A 14,515-nucleotide genomic window follows, 5' to 3' on the forward strand; every position below is an offset into this window, starting at 1 on the left:
AGTGATTAGCCTACATACATATGATATATATGAAATTTTGATGTAATATTTTAATGAAATATTTAACCTCACCTGACAAGAGAGTAAAATGTGAAATATAGGCCTACTTCAGATGAAGGTGTGTTGGATGGGTGAAATTCCAGAGTATGGGACACCATACTTGGCTACACGTCACGTCACTTTTCACTTTATTGTTTCACAGAAGAACAAATAGTTGCAAGTTTCCCAGTATGGAACATAAATATGAGAAATGCATGTTGGAGCTGGATATGCCCATCCAAAACCAGAAAAAGTGATGATTCAAGAATGAACAAGGTCAAATTCAGCCTCTAAACTTGTCTCACCAAAAAGCAGCACGTTTCATAAGCCAGGAAACTTGACTCACAGCGGTTTCTACAAGATCACAATGTTCATCATGGTGGGATTGTGTTTGTACATGCAACTCCATAATCATGACCGTGATTGTGGCGGGAATGTCGACATGCTCTTTGATATATGATGTTGTGGTAATGCCAACAGCAGATTGGCTGATATCGATTAAACTGCTAAATCCTGGACTAAAACTGAATTGTCTACATACCCAGACGCTTAAAAACAAGAGATTGTAAGTGAAAGTGTTGATGAAAGACACTAACATCTTTTTGTATTTTTATCGTAGGCCTGCTAGTAAAGTTATTTTTAAAATAATTATTTAATTAATTTTAATTTCATTTACAATTTCATAAACTATGTCCTGGATGACTAAGCATCTCCATAGCAATACATCCTGCAAGTCATTAATGACATATAAATCAGTCACACGCCCTTTAATCATTGTTACGTAATCATGTGTACAGAATGTGCGCGTGTCTGTTCATTCTGTGGCCGCGGGGTGGCGCCACTGAGAGCTCAAGGACCTGACAGTGTTTGGAAACTCCCTTAAAATTCTCACCTGGAGCCTCTTGAGGATTAAGCAGAGAGGAGTATTTGAAGCAAGAGGAGAGCACAGTCTGCATGGAACGTTCAAGACTGACTGCTCTCTGAAGAACAAGAGTTTCCTAAGAAAACTGGAATAATGTGGAAATGCCTCACCTGAACCGTCCAGAGCAGATTCACATGGACTGTCCGATGTAAAGGATTTTACAGCGCCGAACAAGGAAACTGAGGGATCCAGAAGTTACAGGTAACAGCCCTACCCAGTCTGCCAATGACATTAAATCTTGTGTAATGCGTATAACGCAAAGTCAGAACTAAAGTTAGAACTTTATTTACTCGTATTTAGCGCCAGTGTTTATGTTGTGGGTTTAATAATTAAAGTTTGTGCTCCTGCTCCTTGATATATTGTAGTAGCATATTTTCGGATATTACTTTCAGTAGTATGCGTCTTGCTCTCTCTTTCTTTCTTTTTTTTCTTTCTTTTTTTGGTGTTGTTGTTGTTGTTCTCATTTACTAACCGCATATATTTAAGTCAGTGACGTTTTTGTTAGGATCTATTTAAAATTTACATAAATGCAATTCACACAGACAATGAATTGCAGATAATTTCTGAATTAAATCATATTTTTGTGGGACTGCTGAAATTCTTGAAAAATTAAATGTTGGCATAAGTAGTTTGGCATGATCTTTAATTTTTTAAAAAAATGTATTTTAGAAAATAATCAGTGAAGCAGTTTTGATTTAAATCATGATACATATTTTAAAAACTTTTTTCCATAAAATCAATGTCAGTGTGATGCAACCAGTGTGCAGGAAGCCATTTGTTGTCATGTGACAACCATAAACAGGAAATGATATCACAGAGAGGACCCCTGTAGACCCTCATGACTGTCAATAGGTCAGTAAGGCTATATATAATATGACAAAAGGTTAAGGTTAGCTAAGGCAACCAAAAAAAAAGTATATCTATGAAATCTTAATGATATTCATGGTTACATTTCTTTCTTTCTTTCTTTTTATAATGAAATATAAAAACCTTTTGGAAAATAATGTTTAACACTTAACCTTGTAATCAAGGTGCATGAAAAATATTACTTTTTACTTGTGGGTTACTCCACATGACATTTATTAGAATGATTAAATCATGATTTTTATTTAAAAACCAATCATGTTATAACTTTTTTTAAATGCTTGAAACCAACATAAATACAAATATTCCGGTCCTACAAACTTGATGCATTTTGATTTCCCATTTCCCTTCCTATTTTGTATCACCTCAGACATTCTTATCTGTCATACATGTGTTGCTCAAAGACCTTGAGCAGGTTTGTACATTAACCTGAAACAGATAGGAGACCTGCAGGGTTTGGAGGAGGTGGAGTGAGAAAGAGGGACTCCTGCTCTAATGTTCTTAGCTAATGCGTTGTTGATCATGGGTGACTTCTGGGAGAGTGAGAGAGAAAGAAAGAAAGGTGATTGTAGGTATTGTTGATTTTTGGGTGTGTCGCTGTACCCGTCAGGCTGCCATGCTGGGGCTTGTTTCTGAAGAGATTCCAGATCAGTTGCGCAACTGTGTGCAGAAGCAGGAGGAGTGTATGTGTGTTCTCCACTGCCCAACTGTAGGAAATAAAGTTACTGACTGATTTAAAAGAGTGTCCCTTTAGTTTTATTCATGGCTGATTTGCTTTTGCATAATCCATCACTCACACTGTTTTGATGTGGATCAGTTCCACAGATCTGAACGTGGTGAGGTCAAAGCCAGTTGTCATGGTGATGAGTTGTGTATGCAATTTGTGAGGATGACTGCCAATGATACTTCACTGTGATGCACCAACATCACTGTGACAACAATATTTACATTATTAGGCCTGTAGTGGCATTTAATCCATCATGTCAGTTGTTTGGGCCATTGTGCTCTTTATTGACAATTTACTTAAAATGCAGATAAATGCATTAAAATGTGCTAAATGCATATTATAGATCTTATTGTGAACAATTCATCCATGCATTTGTTTCATTTAAAAAAACAACAACATTTTAACCTCATAATGTTTCATAACTGGATCCCCCAGTGAAAAAAAAACAGACTACTCTCTGGTGACATGCAGTCATTATCCAATCATTTAATCTGTTTAAACTCCGTCCACATCTCAAAATCCAATCAACAACATAATAACTAGTCGCCGCCCTACTTTTTTCTCCATTTCGATAATCTGTCACTCTCTGGTATACGTCACAATAGGGCTGGGCGGTATGACGTTATATATCGTGGCGATGGTATGTAATGTCGTCTTGTAGATTTTGCTATATTGTGTGTATCGCAGTATGTAAATATACAAATGTAGCACAGCACTATTGACATGCATGAACGAGACAATAGAGCGCAATAAACTGAAAGTAAAAAATAACTCGGAAAGCCGCATCTCTTAGCATGCGATCGCAAGTTCGGTTCTCTTTCACATATATTGCGCTTGAATGGTTGAATACACATGCAATTATGTCAAAATGCCCATATTCATGTAAACATGTCTCAAGTGAAAGTAAACAGTTGGGTGTAAGCCGGATGTATATCAGTATAATGGATCCATGCGTTGGCTCTTAAAGTTTGACCTGTCTGTCAAATCTAACAAAAGAGAAAATAACTAGCTGGACTGAATACATTTTGTAGCTTTAATAAGAATACATTTATATTTAATTCATACACTGAAGACTATGCAGTATTTTATTTTTACATTTTGATTATTCCATTTCTGTTCTATTTCTAGCTACTTGTTAAATAAACCTATTGTACCTGAAAAACGAATTAATATTTTTTATATTGAATTTTGTCCTATTTTTAATAGCAAAAATAAAATCACTATCGTGATATATATCGTTATCGTGAAATAAAATTTCTCATATTGTGAAATAATATAATATTTTGGTCATATCGCAATCACAATACGGAAGACGTTTGTCGAAACCGTTTAACTAACCCTATTGGCTGATTATTATTATTTTTAAAAAGAGACTCGCCCTTCGATATGTCTGGCTCAAAGTGATCTACCTGTCAATCATTCTGCATGTTTGGGTTCACTGATCTTGTTTATGAGGTTTTGAGGTTGTGTGTTGAATATAGCAAAACAGTGGAAATCACTTCGAGCACTTTTAATGCAAACTCGGTAGAGAGAGAGAGAGAGAGAGATATCTTTGAGGTAATGTTGTTGATGATCGTTTTCCCACGCTAGTTTTCAAATTGTGCTTTATTCAGGGGAAATTAAAACTGGTTTTCCTTGGCAGCTGATGCGAGGTAAAGTGTCTGACAATTGGTTGGTTTGGCTCCGGGGCATCATTGGTTGTAAAGTAACCCTCAGTAAACATCATTTGGCACAACAGATCATGAAGCAGTGTGCCTCTACCTCGCAGCTGATTGATCATGAATAGCTTTCTCAACAGTTGGGAGATTTTATTACTTTGTGTGTGTTTGTGGAAGATTATATTAGTACAGAGCTTGAGTAGTTTTAATCTGAAACTCTTGATGAAACTGGTTGATCTGGCACTTAATCATGATATAATCAGCCCACATACCTACAGGACTAATTGAGTGTGAGACACTCCCAATTAGTGTATGAGGATAGTTTAGTGAGACTTAAAGGGATACTTCAGCGCTGGAAAGATGCATGTGTATTTAAACTGGGTCATTTATGTGGTAGAAATGTTAAATTATTTTTGAAGTTGGTGCCTTCTAGACTGAGAAGAGCCAGAAAATGTATTTTTGGCTCATTTGGATGTAAGACAACAACTCCCAGAATGCACTTGCTTCGCTGCCCTACAAGGCCTACAAGGAGCACGTTCATTAGCATATACTACTGGGTTTCTACTGTTACAAAGCTTAATGCTTAAACGCTGAAGTAACCCTTTAATGGAAGTGAAATTGATACAATGAGACCCCTCTGGATTGAATGAAAATTAGGGATTCACCGAAATTTCGGGTTAGTTTTGGGCAAAAAATTGTTTTCGAGGGCTAAAATCAGTGTCTGAAGCAGACTTTTAATTATTACTTCTCTGATGGCGCGTTTGCGTTCAGTGTCTATTTCGTGCACACAACGTGGATCAGCTACAACGGTTAAACATGTCAGCTGGGTGGACACTAGCTCTGGATTGACCAGAGGCGGACAGTATTTTTACTCTGCTTAAGTACGTTTTTCAAGTGTTTTTCTTTGGAAAACTTTTACTTCACAACATTCCAAAGCATAATATTGTACTTTTTACTGCACTGTTTCATATTGAATAACCTTTAATACTTAATAACATTAAACATGTAGTACTTTTATTTTACTTAAATAGAAGTAATTCAAAGTTTTACTTGAGTACAAGTAAGAAAGCACTATTTTTTATGTAATTAAGTATTAAAGGTAAAAAAAAAAAGTAGTGCAGTAAAAAGTACCACATTATGGTTTGGAGTGAAGTTAAAGTTTTCCAAAGAAAAACACTGATAAAGTACATATAGGCCTAATTGAAAAATGTACTTGAGTAGAAAGTAAAAATAAATCACTACTGTCCACCTCTGGGATTGACACTTTTAATTTCTCAATTTAAATTGGTAATTTATATGGTTTCTTAAATCTAAAATCTTTTAGTCTGTTTGCTGCGTGAACAAAACTTTGTAGTGTGCCTGCAAGACAATGATCACAAAAAGCGTTTTGCTTTTATTATGAAGCAACGTCTCAACTTTAAAATTCTGTCGATTTTATTACGAAAATCAAGCAAATGTGGTTTTGGCGCTCTTTGTAGGATTGACAGCTAATGGTCGAAATGGATTCTGCGGTCAAAATTCAAAATATTGGAGATTGTTGCTTTAGTAAAGTGAAAAACTTGCATACAGCACCTTTAATACAGCATGACAGATCGCTGTAGGGCCTCAGTTCAAGAGGAAATGCAGATCATCTCATCTTTTTACTACTAAGCACAGCATGAAAAAGACGTGGGTGAACACCAGAAGGTATGTTAAATATGCATTACAATTTACCGAAATTAATCCTCTGTCATGTTTCAACTGGGGAAAGACGTAAATAAAACCGCTTGTAGGCTATACAATTCCACTTAAAGTTACATTTACCTCAAGAAAGCTATTCAATGTCTTTACACTTATTAGTTAGCAAGAAAAAATAACTAGAGAAGAGCATTTAGCTAAATACATAGCCTATGAACTGTATTACATAGTCATTATATTTGACTTGTTAGTGATGTATTCATAATTTAATGTATATTTGAATAAATCTGTCATGAAAACAAGTTATTAGTTTATTGTCATTTAAATGTTTAGATTTCACCAACAATAATGAATATAAAAAAACATGCCTAATGTGCAATTTAAATGTTTGTACAACTTGGTTTTAGCTATTTTAGTGTTGATTATTAAATAATTTTGATTAATTATTGATTATTAATTTATTACTTATTTTCGGACCAATGCATCCTGAAGTTTCGGCCCAGAATTGTCTTTTCAGTGCACCCCTAAAGAAAATGATAGTTGAAAATGACAGTTCTTGATGTCATGAAGATGATGCAATGAGACAGTTCTGGACTATATGAAGATGAGACAGTGAGACAGTTCTGGATTATATTTGAATTATACAGTTAGACAATTATGGATTCTGTGAAGATGATACCTTGAGACAGTTCTTGGTTTTAAGAAGATGATACTGTCTAGTTCTGGATTTTATGAAGATGACACGTTAGACAGTTTTGGATTGTTTGAAGATTATACAGTGAAACAATTATGAATTTTAAGATCTGAAAGATACAGAAACAGTTCTTGGTTTTAAGAAGATGATACAATTAGACAGTTCTGGATTTTATGAAGATGATACAGTGAGACAGTTCTGGAATTTTTGAAGATGATATATTGAGACTGTTTTGGATTATTTAAAGATGATGCAATAAAATAGTTCTGGACAGTTTGTGTTGAGACTCAAGCTGCTCCATTAAAACCACAACATTAGCAATCTAATGGAAGAATGGCTGAGGAAAAACAGGATGAGAAAAAGAAGACAATGATGGAAGAAGAGGTGGAGCTGCAGGAGGAACCCACAGGAATTATACAATTATCAGTCGTTTAGGAATGTTACTCCTGCTCTCAACAAGCTGCTGCAAAGCCCCAGAACACACACACACACAATAGCACAGATCGCATCAAAATGTCAGAGTGTGTATTTTTGTGAAGATGAAATCCGACTGAAATCTGATACGAATGTCAGCACACACCTCTGAAGTTTGGAAGTCAAATAGTTATTATATTTCATCGTCATAAAAATACACTTCTCTCTCCTCTGGATTTATTTCACGTCACACGGATATCTGATATAAAAACAGACCTCGGGTGGTCTTCTCAGATTCATGTGTTTTGTGTCAGTCTGTGTTGTTGGGTGTTATTGTGTTAATGTACTGTAATGGTAGCTGTGAGGAAAGACAGACACTCCCATAAGGACATAATGTGCAGTTAGCATGACAGCTATCAGCGCTTTCCTTCACTGTTCCCCAGCAGCACTGCGATGACCCCTAGCACTTCCCCTCTGCACTTACAGAGGAATTCAGTTCCTTAACCCTGAATTTCTTCGGTTTGGGGTTTAGAAAGGAAGGCATTTCCAAAATGCTCTCATAACCGTCTGTGTTTGAGAGGCAGAAGTGCTGCTGTCTCACACAGTTATGACGGTGCACATAGTTGTGCATGTAATATCTTATGTGTAACCAACTTGAGTAAGAATATCAGTCTGTTCCATCCACCTGGTGAGCACTGTGCCATGAAAAACTAGAAGAATGAAACTGAAAATAAGGCTAGTATGGTTCAATTTTGCCTGCATGTGTTTTTATGTGACCACAACTTTCCTGTTTAATACACCTGAGGCATTTTATCTTCGAGATTTACCTCCATTTCCTGTAACCCACATGAACATACACACACCCTCTCCTGCTTATCATCTCTGCTGTAGTGTGTGCAGGTGTGCTAAGCCAGGCTTGCACACACCTCTCACTTAGAGACATTCCTGCCGATCATAGTATGTACAGTACCTTTCAAAAGTTTGGGGTCATATCTGTCTATCTATTTGTCTTCAATATTGGTAATAATAAATGTTTCTTGAGCACCAAATCATACAAAATACATACAAATGCATTTTAAAATATATTTAAATGGATAACATTTTAAATTGTAAAATTATTTCACTTTATTACTGTTATCATTGCATTTTTGATCAAATAAATGCAGCCTTGGAGAGCAGAAGTGACTTTTCATTAAAAAAAAAATCAAACTTTTGAACGTTTTTAACTTTTAAACCCAAACTTTGGAACGGTAGTATATGCTATGTATAGGTTGCAAATTTTACATATGCAAACATTTGCATTTACAATGTGCAAAATTTTTTATGAAACCGATGTTTTCCTACAAATGTTTCAAACAATAGTATAACATTAGTATATTGTCACATGACTGCATTATGCTGCATATTTAATTCAGAAAATGTTGTATTTTGTAAGTGTAAACCTTTTTTAGCCCAATTTTATGTATAAAAAAATGTAGGCCTACTAATGAGTCAAGAAAGTGATTGTTAAAAGTCAGATCTGATATTTCTGATTCACCCATCACACTGGAAATTAAAGTCGAATCGTTCCATTGCATTGTGGGATTCATCTTGCAATTATCTGCACATTCTGGCTAATGTAGTAGGCCATCTGTGTACAGTATCCATACTATATACTGCTGCAATAATAAGGGTAGTATGGTAACATAGCACACCTAAAATACTAGCGCAGTTTTATATCCAATTATGCAATGCACTCAACTTTCCATTTCCAGATAAGCAAACAGGAAAGTTTTAATTCACTTGTCTTGTCTTGACTTGAGTTCAGATGTGTTTTGTTTTACACAAAATTGGATTAAAACTGCAAAACAACTCTGAATTATGATAATAGCGTGTACCTAATGAGGTCATGTGAGAAAAATACCACAAAAAACCCCCACTGTTTTGAGTACAACATTTGAATCCACCCTAAAACTGTTGAATCACATGACACATAGACACGCCTGTTGGAATAGCAATGCATTTTTCTCAGGACTGTGAGAGTTTCTGTATGGGAGTGTGTGCAGTAATTGTCTACAAGCGTGCTTTTGTATGTGTGGATTAAACCATAGGTAGATCATCCAAACAAAACAGACCTGTGTGATGTCATGCAAATGAGTTCCTAACATGTATATTATAATAACTAATATTATGTAACTAAATGCAAATGGCTCATGTGCAGATGGAGAAAACATGTGAGTCAGTGTTCTCTAACTCCTGGATCAAACTGATGTGATTATGGCGATGAGTGGATAAACTCTGGCACCGCTGCATGCTTGTTCTGCTGTTTGTTTTGTGCATTTCCATGGTAATGGACTGAGTCAGAATGCTGCACTCTGATTGGTCAGTCGCCCTGCTAAACAGAGCTCTGCAGCCACATGAGGATGTCTTGCTCTCAGTTTCGCTCACACACGTGAAATCGGCTCCAGTTCCTCATTTGACACTCTGTTAGTGTGTCTCTCAGCCTTTTTTTGCTTTTTCTTTTTTTTCCCAACATTCATCTCGCTCTAGCTATCCCTCTTCGAATGGGCTGTTTATGTTAAACAGCATCATTTTCAAGTTGCTGTTTATTTTATGGCGGTGCGTTCATGTGAAGTTCTGTTCTTTGTGAATGCTTGTGCGTCTATTAATGGAGTAAAATTACCTCCTTGGGTAAATACATCTGCTGGGTGTGTTTATTCAAGATATAATGCCTTGTTTAAAAGTTTTACACATCATGAATGTGTGTGCTGTGTAAGGGTGTGTATCAGTATCTGTGTGTGTAAGGGTGGAGCTGATGACTAGGTGTTCAGGAATGAGACTCCATCTCAATTTTGGTGTACGATTCACATCATTGGGTCCAGGGCCTGATATACACAGACCACCAAACTCCACAACAGTTTCATTCCAAACTGAGGAGCAGGCCTGGATTAAAGGAGCACGCCGACTTTTTGGGACTTTAGCTTATTCACCGTATCCCCCAGAGCTAGAGAAATCCATACATACCATTCTCGTCTCCGTTAGTGCCAAAACTCTCTGACGCACCCACCGCTAGCCTAGCTTAGCACAAAGACTGGAGGTAAACGGCTCCAGCTAGCCGACTGCTCAATAAGTGACAAAATAATGCCAACATTTTCCTATTTACATGTTGTGATGTGTATAGTTAAGACTTTCTAGATTTTCTAGACCGATATGGCTAACACGCTCTCTGTGCAAGCAGGTTATGTTGATGGAAGGCAGCCTATTTTCAGGCGCTGTGTTGTATATCATTGGACCTGCTGCACCCATGGTGCCCAGTTCGTTGGTTATTACGCAGGAATGAGAGAATAGTCCCTAGACATATCGGTCTAGAAAATCGCAACTTTAAATTTTCTGTCAGTCTTAGTACACAATGTAACTATACACATTACAACATGTAACATTTTGTCACTTGAAAAAAATATCAGCATGCTTTTTTTTGTTATATGTGGTGTATAACCAAAAAAAAAAAGCATGCTGATATTTGTTTTAATCTAAACAGAATTATATAATTGGTAGTATAATTGAGAGAAGTGGTTGTAGTGGACTTTAGCTTATTCACTGTATCCCCCAGAGTTAGATAAGTCCATACATACCATTCTCATCTCCGTCATTATCTGAAGGCAGCGGCTATTTGCACTAAGTGAAAATTGTGTAAATAGCATATATTGCTAAGAAAATACAAAGCGACAATAGAAGCATTTTCTATATCAGTGGTTCTCAAACTTTTTATACCAAGTACCACTTCAGAAAATATTTTGCTCTCCAAATAGCACCATAATGACCAACATTAAAATACATTAGCGTGGTAGGCCTAACTATTCAGCTACATCTCTGCACAGTTAAAAAAGGAGGCAGTTTATTCCTAATAAGAATATTTATTGTTGTCAACCACTTTAACATTTGTAAATACACAGTTTGTATATTAACACTGCACTGTGCTTACATACAGGTAAATAAAATAATAAAATAATTATTAAATTAAAACTGTACTGTACTTAAATGTAAAACATTTTTATTGCGTTTTAAGACTGTAGGTTTAAACATTACTTTTAGTGATTCCTCTGCGTACCACTAGAGGCAGCCTGAGTACCATTAGTGATCTATATTATATAACCTTTACACTATATAAAAGTAGCAGTTCTTTGCAATAAGTGCAAATAGTTGTTTGATGCTATTTACTTATAAATAGTGGCAGATACTATTTGCACCTCAGTATTGTTGTACATTAAACATGATGCAGTAATGACATGTCTGGCTATCACCAGACCAAGCTCAATTTAAGATTGAACATTGGTCTGGGGAGTCTGCTATGTATTTTCTACTGCACAAAATTAAATGACTCTGTATGCAATTGGATAGTCCTTCAACCAATCAGACCACAAGAGGCGTGATAAACGAGCATAATTCAAATGACTCTGTATGCCATTGGATAGTCCTTCAACCAATCAGACCACAAGAGGTGTGATCAATGAGCAACGACCCATCGCTTCTCTATCCGTCATAAACCCGCCAATAGCGCACCAGGTGGATAAGCCAGTCTGTGATTGGTTCCCGCAAAAGTGTAACAGAAGCAGTAGAAATGAATGTACAGGAGGTTTCCAGACGGAGTTGCAGGGCAAAATCAAATCGCCGGCAGATCGGGCTGGGTTTATCCAGTCTAGTAAATAGCTATATTTATTAAAATGATTAAATGGGTGCCGCCTTATTGGGACAATAAAGCCCTCCCTACACCTAACCCAAACCGATAAACACAGATAAAAAAAAAACACTTTTTTTTCCACTTTTCAAATATTTGTTTAATTTTTATTGAAAAAAAGGCCTATTTGATTTGTGATTGAAAAAGGGAGAAGAGTTCGGTAAAAGGTGGATTCAAACTCTGGTCAAACGCGCCAAAAGCTACTTACAGGCACCACACTCCCTACAGCCACTGCAGACGTTAAGGGGCACGCATCTTCTTGCTGACACTCCGTTATTGGAAATGTAGTAAAACAAAAATGTCTCCCAAACCCCCCCCCCCCCCCCCCCCCCCCCCCCTTGCTTGGGCCCCAAAGTGCACATTCTTCTTTTTTTAGAAGAAGAATTGTTTTCCCTTTAGAGCAGGGTACAATAATTTTTTTTCTGAGGTTCAATTGGTTCCCTAAGCAAGATCTGTTCAGAAGGAGTTGCTCGCACTCTTTGAAGACGAGTGGATTCTGATTTGATATTAACGTTTTTATCATTCTAATTGATAAAATCATAGGCTATATCTAAGTGATATCATTCCTCTGGGACGTTGTTAAAGATGGTATGAAAATGTAATATCTTGGTGATAGTGACCAAATGATCATGGTTATTAGTATCATCAAAGTATTGTGGAATGTGCTTCAAGAAGTACTCATATACACAAACTGAAATCATTCACAAGTTTTATGTCGAAAACCAACAAATGAATAAAATTATTAGCAGCACTATACACTTTTTGTTAACATAAACATATTAAAATGATAACATTTACAAATGATGGCTGGATTTTAAACAAACAAAATATCGGTTGGGTGACTTGAACATCTACATGTTCAAATAAAGTTTTGACAAAAAAAGGTTTATAAAATGATAAATCATATAAATAATTTAAAATTATAGATATTTTATCTGTTTCGTGAACAAATCTGCATATAGTTTTGACAAAAAAAGGTTTATAAAATGGTAAATCATATAAATAATTTAAAATTATAGATATTTTATCTATTTCGTGAACAAATCTGCATATGTTACCGTATTATCTTAAGTGTGGAGATTTTTAGAATGGAAATTAGTTTATTTTCCATCTACCGGTTAAAATTTGGTCCAATTTTCGCATTTTACTGAACAAAAATGGCAGACGGGCTGAATGAAAATGTAAATACTCTCGCTGACAGTTGGTAGTGCTTATGAAACAGCAGAAATAGAACAGCAGAAGTTAACTTTCCACTGTAACCTCTATAAACAAAGCAGCTGTGCTTATAAACACTACTTAATTGGGCATTACATGGAGGGAAGATGAGAGAGGACATCGAAACGTTTCTGAAGACCATCAGTTCCCCCTTTGTAATACGTTCATATAATTCATTCATAGATTATTTCATATCATTTCTCCCAGCACTCTGTCTTCCATCATGTTTTCACACAACCGAAACCTACACTGTGTTGTGTTTGCACGAGACTTGCAAACTGTTTAATGCTGATCAGTATTTACCACAAGCTTTTCAAATCGCGATAATCAAATACTGGTTTAATGATATTTAAAAAATGAAACGGAAATATTAACCGTCAGGAATATTATCATTGTTAATCGTCAAACTGGATTGCCGTACGCATCGATTTACAACGAAAGAGTAACCCATGACCCTTGAACCCTTAATGTATGCGTATTGACGAATGCAGAAGTGCAGAGGATAGAGCAAAACAAAACACCGGTCATGAATTGGTGTCTAAAACGAGAATTCTTAAAGAAAAATGGCGGAGGATTTCGATATTAGATGACAGGGGCTTGAGTTTGTTGCCCAGCCCTATCCGTGAGAGGCGTCAAAGCTTGCGATACTTCTATACATTAAGGGGGGAAAAACGTCCAATTTTCCCAGGACATATCCTGTCCTGGCCCTAATATAACAATTTTCTATCCATACCAAGGGGGCATACTTTAAATGTATTGAAATTAATAAGGCATCTTTCAGTGAACGTCGATTTTTCTTACACAAACAAGCCACTTTGCTTCAGAAGGCCTTTATTAACCCCCTGGAGCCGTGTGGAGCAGCTTGCAGTTGATGGGTAGATGCATTTTTATGGACTTCATAAATAAGACAGCAATTCACTGCCATTATAATGCTTGGATTAGCCAGGACTTTTTTAATATAACTCCGATTTTATTCGTCTGAAAGAAGAATATCATCTACACCTAGGATGACTTGAGGGTAAAAAATAATTTCATAACTCAAACAATGAAACAGTTCAGTTTACTTAAAATATATCGGTTCTGTGAACTTGAAAGAAAAAAGTGCTAAATACTCATAAAATTAATTTGACTGAACTAATATGTTTAATTAATTTGTCCAACTCAAACAGTGCAGTATGGAAGATTTTGTCGCTACGTCCGTTTCACCGCAACTTAGTTTCATAGACTTTTAAAATTTGTCTCAAAAATCTGAGAGGGCATGTAACTGCACAGTGTTCATTTTGTTGATGAATAATTTTCGTCAATGACCAAACACTGACGAGAACGAGACGATAACTAAATAAAAACTAGTGTTGGATGACAAAAACTATGACGAAAATCAACTGTCATTTTCGTCAACAAATAAAAACGAGACGAAAATGTTAGGGAGGGACGATTAGGGAAGAGATCCAGTCAGAACTGATATCCTGTGTAACAGATGCGCACATTTGATCTGAACGTGCTGATCTAACCACTGGAAAACACGGCGCTGCTGCGCTTCTACAGGCGCACGCATCCCCAATCCAGCGCTCCAGAGCGGTTCACAATCAAT

At 36.3% G+C, this 14,515-nt stretch overlaps 1 protein-coding gene across 1 annotated transcript in view; it reads left to right on the top strand.

The window, feature by feature from the left end:
- The first annotated feature begins 933 nt into the window (after window positions 1-933).
- The window catches only part of LOC307142597 (uncharacterized protein), a 32,572-nt gene continuing 18,990 nt past the window's right edge, over window positions 934-14,515 (top strand). Inside the window, exon 1 of the mRNA XM_079843582.1 lies at window positions 934-1,162. The gene's annotated coding sequence lies outside the window, so the exon portion shown is untranslated. The remainder of the gene's footprint in view (window positions 1,163-14,515) is intronic.

This window comes from Gobio gobio, assembly GCF_949357685.1.
Source record: "Gobio gobio genome assembly, chromosome: 18".
NCBI classification, from domain to species: Eukaryota; Metazoa; Chordata; class Actinopteri; order Cypriniformes; family Gobionidae; genus Gobio; species Gobio gobio.